Here is an 11,361-nt window from a genome sequence, read left to right as displayed (position 1 = left end):
GATGGCTAGGGATGGGGAAGGACGCTAAAGGACGGCTAGGGATGAGTAAGGACGCTAAAGGACGGCTAGGGATGAGTAAGGACACTAAAGGACGGCTAGGGATGAGTAAGGACGCTAAAGGACGGCTAGGGATGAGAAAGGACGCTAAAGGACCGGTAGGGATGAGTAAGGACGCTAAAGGACGGCTAGGAATGAGTAAGGACGCTAAAGGACGGCTAGGGATGAGTAAGAACGGCTAGGGATGTGTAAGGACGCTAAAGGACGGCTAGGGATGAGTAAGGACGCTAAAGGATGGCTAGGGATGAGTAAGGACGCTAAAGGACGGCTAGGGATGTGTAAGGACGCTAAAGGACGGCTAGGGATGAGTAAGGACGCTAAAGGACGGCTAGGGATGAGTAAGGACACTAAAGGACGGCTAGGGATGAGTAAGGACGCTAAAGGACGGCTAGGGATGCTTAAGGACGCTAAAGGACCGGTAGGGAAGAGTAAGGACGCTAAAGGACGGCTAGGGATGAGTAAGGACGCTAAAGGACCGCTAGGGATGAGTAAGGACGCTAGAGGACGGTTAGGGATGTGTAAGGACGCTAAAGGACGACTAGGGATGAGTAAGGACGCTAAAGGACGGCTAGGTATGAGTAAGGACGCTAAAGGACGGCTAGGGATGAGTAAGGACGGCTAGGGATGTGTAAGGACGCTAAAGGACGGGTAGGGATGAGTAAGGACGCTAAAGGACGGGTAGGGATGTTTGAGTGCACTAAAGGACGGCTAGGGATGAGTAAGGACGCTAAAGGACGGCTAGGGATGAGTAAGGACACTAAAGGACGGCTAGGGATGAGTAAGGACGCTAAAGGACGGCTAGGGATGTGTAAGGACGCTAAAGGACGGCTAGGGATGAGTAAGGACGCTAAAGGACGGCTAGGGATGAGTAAGGACGCTAAAGGACGGCTAGGGATGAGTAAGGACACTAAAGGACGGCTAGGGATGAGTAAGGACGCTAAAGGACGGCTAGGGATGTGTAAGGACGCTAAAGGACGGCTAGGAATGTGTAAGGACGCTAAAGGACGGCTAGGGATGTTTAAGGACGCTAAAGGACGGCTAGGGATGAGTAAGGACGCTAAAGGACGGCTAGGGATGTGTAAGGACGCTAAAGGACGGCTAGGGATGAGTAAGGACGCTAAAGGACGGCTAGGGATGAGTAAGGACGCTAAAGGACGGCTAGGGATGTGTAAGGACGCTAAAGGACGGCTAGGGATGAGTAAGGACGCTAAAGGACGGCTAGGGATGTGTAAGGACGCTAAAGGACGGCTAGGGATGAGTAAGGACGCTAAAGGACGGCTAGGGATGAGTAAGGACGCTAAAGGACGGCTAGGGATGTGTAAGGACGCTAAAGGACGGCTAGGGATGAGTAAGGACGCTAAAGGACGGCAAAAGGACTTAAGGAACGGTACATTATAGGGTATCATATATAAAGTACCTACCTCTTGATGGGAATTATTATGTACCCAATACATATTATGTCATTACATACCCTTTATGTCCTACACGTATACATCGTAATCATACACAGCTAAGATACCTATACACAACTAAACAAGGCTATAGAGAGCTATACATACCTATACATACCTAATGATTCCCCATACATAACGTACCTACCGTATCAAGACAAGGTATCCGCTGAGCATTATCACGTGACCACGTCGCGGGCTCAAGCTTAGAGCTCACGGGGGTCAACTGTTTTTTTGAAGTTGACCGCGCGCCAGGTACCAAGGTCAACACCTAAACATAAACGAGGCTTCATTTATTACGTGCTTTCTGTGGCTCGACGCAGCCATACTACGGTAACTATGGTTCTTACACAGTCAACACTTTTCGTGTTCTGGTGGAAAACGATTTGGAAAATGTTTTCTTTCTGCATTTTTCGCTGGTTTTAATCCAGTTTGACATATCATGATAGCTGTGGTACACACTGGTGGCTACGCAATTATTCAAGTCAAGCATCGGAGGGATATGAAGTTAAAGCTGAGTGTTTTTTTTTAATTTGCTTAGAGCTGCTTTTTTCTCTGTATAGCAATTTTTGGCATAGTTTAGAAGCTCTGATAAGGTTGCATGATGCCTGGAGGACCTATGACTAGAACAGAAACGAAAGAAGAGAGAAAGAGAACGACAACGACAAAACAGAATACCAGTAATAGCTCATACTTGGTGGAAGAAGTTACTCCACAAATTCTTTCCTTGGGCACTAAAGTGAATAAATAACGGATGCGTTATTTAAAGTGGATGCGTATTTTTCAAAAGTGGTTTAATCGGTTTTTCCTTTGTTCAGGAATGAAACTCGAATTTTTATTCTCAACTGGAATTAAATAACAATTATCTGTACTCTTTTGGACATAAAGAATAAATTGATTTGTTTGTTTGTTTTGCTCTAAAATGCGAGCGAACAACTGCTTTTTTAATCGTTTGCCCCAGTTTTTTTCGTTGTGCCTCGACAGTGACAAGAAAATTTTGCCCTTATGTTATAAACACGTAGCGTGGCGTGTTTCAATGAAATACATAAAAATGTGAATGATCTCGTTTTCAGAGATAAAGTGGAATAAAGTACATTAGTAAAACTCTTTTTTGACTTTGACAAAGTTTTTTGATGCTTTCTAATTTTAGCGTGTTTCCTACTCGCTGGCCATTGACAGCTGACTCTAAAAAGGTTTTTTTCCTTTCCTATTCGCTCGCTGAGGGTGTGCTTGTTTTCCTTTAAAACTCATGTCGTTGAAGAAAAATTCATTGCCAAACTGGTGAATTCCAAAGTAAATTTCACTCGAAAAACCGATATCGTACTCATCGCTTCGTGATTCATGCGATATCGGTTTTTAGCGTGAAATTTACCGTGGAATTCACTAGTTAGGCAACGCATTTTTTTATAGAAGAATGCAAAGAAAACGATTTAATTAAGCAGCAACCGGAAACACCAAAACGCGGACAATTCTAAACCTTTTATTTTCACTAACCCTACAGGCAGTAAGAATAAATAACCAGGGAGCTCCGCTTTTAGGCTTGGCTAAATCTATATATTAGAACTTACCACAGAAGGCAATTACAAGTACATGATTACTTAAAAGCTTTGTTTTGACTACAAAGTTCGGTGTTAGCAGAACCTGGCTTTGAAGTAGAATGTCACTGCAGTTCAATCCTGACTATAACAAAATGTGTGATCAGTTTCTAAAAAGCAGAATGCAAACTTGAGCATTTTATTCCATTCTTTACAGAATCAAAGATCAAGGCCACATCAAATATGCATGTATTGTGGCACCAGTAAAAGCTAAATCAAGAGTAGAGAAAAGAGAATGGAAGAGAAAGAATGGGTGAGTAGGAGAGGGGTAGAGATCAAAAGACACAACAGAAAAAGCCAGCAAGCAGACAGTGGAAGAATTGAAGAACAAGGAAGGAAAAGTGTGGCAGGAAGAGAGGAAGGGAGAAAAGAAGGCACAGAGGGAAAACAGAAAGAAAAAAAGAGAAAGTAAGAGAAGTAAAGGAGAAAAACAGACCTGTACAGGCGGCAAAAGGAAGATTAAATCTCTCATTGTCGTAAACATTGCGATTATTCATAGCAAAAAGAGCATTACTCTGCAGCTGCCTTGGTTTAAACTCGCCAAAACTGTAAGGATCATTTGAGGCATTCTAAAATAAAAAAAATCTGATAAGGAAAAATGAAGTCAAACTAGTCTCCACTTGCAGTGTATGTTAATTAAAAGGAGAAATAATTTAATGTTTTCGAGAAACAAAAGGAGGGAGCACAATCATGTTATGTTGGATTTACAGCCATTAATCATCCACTCTACTAACAGACTAAATATTATTTTTATGCCTTAAAGGACCACTATAACCCTGATGACCCACATGCTTGGCGTGCGATATGCATCAAATGTAATGCTGCCTGCAGCCTTCAGTCTGATATCTCGTACTGTTTAATTGGATGTTTGCTTTTTACATTAGTAGTGGCATCCTCGTTTCAAAGAGTCGATGGTTAGCACTGGGGATTTGGGCAGGATCTTGTATGACTGTGTAGCCCAATCCTGGAGTGGCAGTCTCTGTTGCAGGTGGCACAGACGTGCCTTGTGGAATCGCGCGCAGAGACCGCGCGTTCTTTCCTCGCCACTCTCTTGCATGTAGCCTGGACTCTAGCCTTCGCTTCCGCCTTTGAAACCCCCCCTTTGACACTTTGCCGCCGTGTATCTCGGTGCTTGGCGATGTCCTCCCGTTCACTGGTGTCGATTAGTGCAGATCGCAAGTCTTGCTTGATGACCTCCATGTAGCTCAGAGGCGGTCGACCCACGCGACGGACGCCCTCCCGCAGTTCTCCATGAAGGATTTCTCTTGGCAGGCAGTCAGGCTCCATGCGATGTGCATGGCCGAGCCATTGAAGGCATCACTGAATGAGCAGTGATGGCATACTCAGTGAGCCAGCGCGCTCCAGGACCTCGGTGTTGGTGACTCTGGCCTGCCACCTGATGTGCAGCAGGTGCCGAAGGCAGCGGAGGTGGAATTGGTTGAGTCGCCACTCTTGTCTGGCATAAGTCGTCCATGACTCACTGCCATAAAAGATAGTCGACTGGACACAAGCTTGGTAGACGCATATCTTGGTCCTTTCGCTCAACAGGTCATTGCCTCACACTCGCTTGTTGAGTTTGGGCATGACAGCAGCTGCTTTGGCGATCCTGAAGCTGGTCTCAGCATCGAGCGAAGTCGTGCTTGACACGGTGGAGCCCAAGTAGGTGAAGGTGTCCACAACCTCCAGCTTGGTGTTGTCGATGGTGATGACTGAGGGGGACTCAGCACCTTACGCCAGGATGATCATTAGCCCAAACTCCTTGCAGGCGTGGGACAGCTTGTCTACGAGATGTTAGAGGCCCTCCTCTCTGTGGGATGTTAAAGCAGCGTCATCTGCAAACAGCAGCTCCTGTACGAGCACCACGTAAGCTTTGGTTTTGGCACGGAGTCCGGCGATGTTGAAGAGCTTGCCGTCTGACCTCGTCCAGACGTAGACACCTTCTGTACAGTCTACAAAGGCATACTGGAGCAGCATAGAGAAGAAAATCCCGAACAAGGTTGGAGCAAGGACACAACCCTGCTTTACTCCACTGCTGACTGGGAAGGCATTGGAGGTGTCCCCATTGAAGCAGACCGTACTCTGCATGTCCTGGTGAAAGGAGGAGATGATCGCCAGGAGCTTTGGAGGGCAGCCAATCTTCTAGAGGATCTTGAAGAGCCCGCTTCTGCTCACCAAGTCAATAGCTTTGGTGAGGTCCACGAAGGCGAGGAACAATGGCTGCTGCTTTCGACACTTCTCCTTCAGCTGACGGAGGGAGAAGATCATGTCCACTGTGGACCTCCCGGCTCTGAAGCCACACTGTGACTTGGGGTAGACTTGCGAAGCAAGGCTCTGCAGGCGGGTCAAGGTGACCCGAGCGAAGACTTTGCCAACGATGCTCAGAAGAGAGATGCCGCGATAGTTGTTGCAATCACTACGGTTACCCTTGTTCTTGTACAGAGTGACTATGTTGGCATCTCCCATGTCTTGGGGGATGTGACCTTGCTCCCAGCACAGGCAGAGGAGCTCATGAAGCTGTTGCAGGATGGTTTGCTTCCCATGCTTAAAAACGTCCGGTGGTATACCGTCCTTCCCTGGTGCCTTGCCACAGGCGAGACCGTTGATGGCTACGCTGAGCTCTTCCAGAGTTGGCGTGTTGTCAAGCTCGTCTATGATTGGCAACACCGGCAGGGCATTGAGGGCAATGTCTGTGACGATGTTCTTGGTTGAGTAGAGCTTGAGATAATGCTCCACCCAACACTACAGCTGCATGCTCTGATCAGTGATGACCTTGCCAGTCTTTGATTTGAGCAGGGCTGTTTTGACGCTTGTAGGGAAGGTGGCAGTTTTGATGCCCTCATACATCCCCTTTGCATGGCCACAGTCCGCTGCTAGCTGGATTTTGGCGCATAGGTTCTACTCGAACCTATGCGCCAAAATCCAGCCGTTGCGTGTGCTTGGGGAATGGTTCTGCTTGTGAGCCAGCATCGCTTTCCTCTCGGCCTCCGTGACTGGCTGCATTTCTTCCCAGCAAGCCTCGAACCAGTCAGCATTCTTGCGTTCTTTCTTGCCGAATGCAGCCAGGGCTGAGTCGTAAAAGGCATCATGGAGGTGAGACCATTTGGCATCTGGGTTGCTGGTTGTTGGTTGTGCAGCAAATGTCTCTTGGAGCCTGTCAGCGAAGCACTGAGCCTTAACGGGGTCGAAAGTGCCACAGGTGTTGATGCGGCGGCGACTCTTGATCTTGCCGTGCTGGATCTTTCTGGGCTTCAGCCTAAGCTTGCAAGCAACAGGCGAGTGGTCTGTGTCACAGTCAGCGTTGTGATAGCGGACACTTCTGAGGTCTGCTCTCCTAGTGATGACGAGATCTAGCTGGTGCTAGTGGTGGGACCAAGAATGTCTCCAAGACAATTTGTGCAGCTCCTTACACTCAAAGTAGCTGTTGGTAATGCAGAGGCCGTGGTGACAGCAGAGTTCGAGCAACCTCTGCCCATTCTCATCCATCCTGCCGATGCCGAAGTGGCCGAGGCAGGTAGGCCATGCTTGCCAGTCGGTCCCAACGCAAGCGCTGAAATCCCCTAGCAAATATATGCCCTCAGAACTTGGGATTCCGGATAGTGTTTCCTGCAGAGCCTCATTGAAATGATCCTTGGCTTCTGGGGAGGAGGTCAGAGTCGGGGCGTAGACGGATATGATGTTCACAAGCCCGCCGACGTTTTCATGCGAAGGGCAAGAATTCTCAATGACCCTACCGAGTTCCTTACGGCAAAACCTACGCCTTATTGCCTCGGCTCGTCCTGGCACAGGCCTTGCCAGAAGAAGGTGTACATGTAGTCTCTTTACATAGGTGACCCACTGTCGGCCAGCTGGGTTTCCTGGAGACAGGCGACGTCGATGTTGAGTCATGCCAGCTCCTTGTTGATGATGGCGGTCTTGTGGGATTCGTCCATTAGCTGAAGGTCAGCGGAGAGACCAGGGCACATGGTGCGAATGTTCCAGCCTGCAATTTGAAGAGCTGGAGTCTTCGTAGTTCTTTTGTTTTTGACTGCTTGGTGCAAGTACTTGCTCGCTTGTCGGAAGGATCCCCTAAGCTCCACGCACCCAGTACAGCAGGCAAGTAATGACGGGGCGGCACCTTACTGGCTGGGGGCTGCCCAGCTTGAGGCGGGCGGTAGCCACCCAATGAAGCTGCGAGGGCTTCTCCCACCGTTGGGCGAGACCCCTGGCGCTCCTTACGCCAGTCAGTCGGAGCTTAGAACCGGTAAACTGCCTCGTCCCTTGTTGTGCCGGAGTCTTGCGACACTGCTGGAGTGCCCTCTCCAGTTTGCACTAAGGCCTAGGCAGGAAGATATGGAGACACTGGGCTGCCCATACGACATCGTCTCGGTGTAACTGGCTGGGTCCAAGGGAAAGGAAGAACCAATACAACTTGGGGCTAGTTCCACTGCAGAAGCTGCTGGAAGGAAGTGCTGAGCACCTGCCATCCGCCTTAGGGGCTCCACTCCGGATTTGTCCTCGAGGGCTACTCCTGAAGCCTTCCTGAGGTCAGGTATAGCCGCAAGGCAGCGGAGGTTTGAAATCAGGGTTTAACTTCCCCTAAATGGACTGCCTCCACAGGCTAAGAGCCCCATCTACCCTGGGCAACTGATTTTAAGGGGCCAGTGGCTTCGCCTTTGCCTTCGCCCCTTCTCCTGTCCGTGGTGCCAGTTCTGCTGCACGGAGGCCAGAAGTTGGACTTAGTTGACAGAGGCTCTTAGAGTCGCACGCCATTGGGAGCATTTCGAGAGGTTGTGAGAGCCCAGCCTCACAACCCACTCCTCAGCTATAACAGCCAACTATCCTGGATTTTATGTTACGTTAAGTGTCTGGGTCCACATTAATTGCAGAGTTGCCACTCATGGGGATAGAAAAAAAATCCCTGACATTTCCCTGACCAAAAACCAATTTTCACTGACCATCCAAGACAAAACCTTCGGCAATGAAGCCATGGAAATAATTTCCTTTGCAGTATTTTTGAAAATGACACTACCTTTACTAACAAGAAATCTCCTTCCCTAACCTAAAGGCCAACTACCAGTGAAATTCCCTGACTTTTCGCTGACTTTCAGGTACAATTTAAAATTTCCCTGACTTGATATACAATTCCCTGACTGTTCCCTGACCTTGAAAAAATCTGTTTTTCCCGAGTTTACCTTGACCATGGTAACCCTGAATCGGCGAAAGCTGTTTCAGTCATCTTGCGCATATTTGCATATTTTGGGCTGCATCTTGTTTTGTTTGTAATTTCATTCGTTATTATTCTCTGGGCGAAGCTAACGAAACCAAGTAAATATAGACATTGGCTAACTCAGCCGTAGTTTGTGGTTTGGGTTTTAAGGAATAAACTCAATGGTATCGTCTTTAATACAATCAGACCACTCTGCAATTGAGTAAAGAAGGCAAATTTTGTGAGGGAATTCGAAGAACCCAGAAAGTCATGAGAAGGCCTTGCCATTTTTACCTCAGCTGGACAACAATCATCTTACTGTACCTTTCAAAGCCACTTCAAAATAAAGAGCTCCAATGATTGCATTTGTTTATTGTGGTCAGTTACACTTGCGGCAACAAGCATGGGACAGCTTAAACAGAAACCAACGAAGTGGGTCAAAATCTGCCTCTCAATGCAAACAAACATCATCTTTTGACTTAGCTGAATTTAACATCTTTGCTTGCTACCACGTATACATACATGGGACAACAAGCAAAATGAATTCAATTTAAGACAAAAAATGTCTTAAATATTTCAATTCAAAATCATTCTTTGTGAACACCACAGAAACGGTCATGTTTTAGTTGAGTTACCCAGTAAACTGTACCTAAACATTTTAATACGTTTATTACTATTTACTACTTATGTGATCCTCCCAGTAAGATAAGCTACACCTGGGATCATCTTATAGCTTATGAAATTTCATCTCAAGATTAAAATAATCAAACTCTTCATAAAATTAGACGACACTACACCATTTCCATCTGGCGAAAGAATGTCAATAATTTTCTAGCAAAGATTTTGTACACTGTTTCAGTCAGCGGCAACAAAACTGCCCATACGAGCAAATGTACCCGAGAATCCTATGTTGACTGACATTGTGAATGCACTTAGGATAGTCTTACAAAGGTGGCAAGCACCTGGCTTTAAGCCAGAAAAACGGACATGATTTTTTACTATATTCGCCTGGGCAATCTGTCTGCGCGTGCGCGAGCGAATGCAGATCGAACACAGCGTGGCGCCATTTTGTTTTGCGAGGCGTGTTGTGCGCTATTTATAATTGAAGATCAACGCTTTGGAAACACAGTTAAAAAAAGATTGAAAGAAAGGTTATTAGTTCAACAACATTTCTATCACTGAGAGCTTTCGCAGTATTTGTTGTCGCTTCGATTGGCGCGATTTGGAGATCAAAGTCTGAACAAAATGGTGTTTTTCATGTAAAGCACAGCGGTGTGACGAGGCTTCCTCTTTCAATCAAGGTGGCTAAGAGAGAAATCAATTAAACGAGGTAAGTTTCAACCTGCCTTTGGTACCTTTCTGGTTGCCTGGGCGTTACAATCATGACTCTCCCTCAAATTCGTCAAATATTCCCTGTGTCGCGTAACTTTACGGTTTGCTTTATATATTCGTTTTGTTGGATACGTACATCAGGACAGTACATTCAATTTGACGTTTGATTGAATTTGATTGACACTATGAGCACATGATTATATGTAATAGGAGAAGATACTTTTGTTCTTGGGCCATCGTAGTTTGATCAAAAATAAGACACAAACAGCAGTGATAAATTGTTGGGATAACAGTTGTGATAAATTGTTGGGATTGTAATGGTTTTTACGTCGGTAAAACTAAACGGCGGCTTCACGATAGAAAAACCGAACATTTTAAGGCCCTAGCTAAAAATGACAATACTTCAGCCATTGCTGACCACGTTAAGGCCACTGGACATAACATCAAGTGGGATTATTTTGATATTTTAGCGAAGGGCAAAACTGACTATCATTGTAAAATAAAAGAAACCTTCTTTATTCAAGAACTTGAGCCAGCTTTCAACGTCAACGTCGGAAGTGAAAAGCTGATGCTTTATTAATCTTTTCTGTTTTTATTATTATTATTATAATTATTATTATTATTATATATTTTACTGTTAAGTATTTGCTTAATCTAGGTTCCAGTCCCCTCATCCGATTTGTTATATATAAATAGCTGTTTTAAATTTCAACGGTTACTTTTGAAAATGTATGTAGAGCACATACGAAACGTCAAGTCATTATCAAAATGAGAAAGTTCAATATGTTTATCACTGCTGTTTGTGTCTTATTTTTGATCAAACTAGGAGAAGATAGTTGCAGTATTTATTATTCTCGAGTCGGGTCTAGTACGCTATGTGCAATTAACGCAATAAATCAAGTTGAATCATACGAATACTACGTGATTTACTTCTACGACAAAGTGGCTCCCAACGTGGGGCAGTGATACCCTGAGACACAGATACGAAATGGCCGAAAAACTATCGCGTACTCACACCAAACCAGGTGGAAATAGGGCTGTTATGACGAAACTAATGAATGAAGTGGATGGTCTTCTCAAGGCTGAACCGACTGACAAAAAACGCCTGATGGCTATTGCTACTTCCCTAAACGAGAAGTTAAATTTGGTTAAAACACTCCACGAAGAAATAATAGAGAATTGCGCTGTGGAAGAGGTCGAAACCGAAACAGAAGAATCGTACGAAATCAATTTGCGGGTAATTGATCGATTGCAAGTCATCAATGAAGCGACTGGTTCAATGGATAACAATGCCGGACTTTCGACCGTCCCAACAACGAATATCAACGATACTACGCCCCTGGTTCTCAACAATCGATTACGCCTTCTGGATCAAGTGGAACTTCAACTTTGGCTTCTGAAAATAATGTTCAACTCCAGTTGCCGCAGAGCGCAGCTCATTATGGATTTCATTCTTTTAACGTCGCTTCAACTTCTCACGCTGAAAACATGCAATCATCAGGAAATTCAGGTGTGGGTTCTCCATCACATACTAACTTTAGCATGAACGCCAATTCAGTGGCTTATCAACCTAAAGCGAAATTACCTAAACTAGTGTTACCGAAATTTAGATGATAAGTTACACAATGGCAAATTTTTTGGGACAGCTTTAACAGCGCCATACACGCCAATCCTCACCAGGTCGAAGTGCTATCGAAGGCTCTCGACGATGCGCTTCTCTATAGTTATCAATATAATCTTA

At 45.6% G+C, this 11,361-nt stretch overlaps 1 pseudogene; it reads left to right on the top strand.

The window, feature by feature from the left end:
* Window positions 1-10,899: 10,899 nt before the first annotated feature.
* LOC138014109 (uncharacterized) overlaps window positions 10,900-11,361 on the top strand; it is a 4,521-nt pseudogene continuing 4,059 nt past the window's right edge.

This window comes from Montipora capricornis, chromosome 8, assembly GCF_036669925.1.
Source record: "Montipora capricornis isolate CH-2021 chromosome 8, ASM3666992v2, whole genome shotgun sequence".
Taxonomy (NCBI): Eukaryota; Metazoa; Cnidaria; class Anthozoa; order Scleractinia; family Acroporidae; genus Montipora; species Montipora capricornis.
Note: the sequence above shows the minus strand (reverse complement) of the source record. Positions and strands in the feature narration are given on the sequence as shown.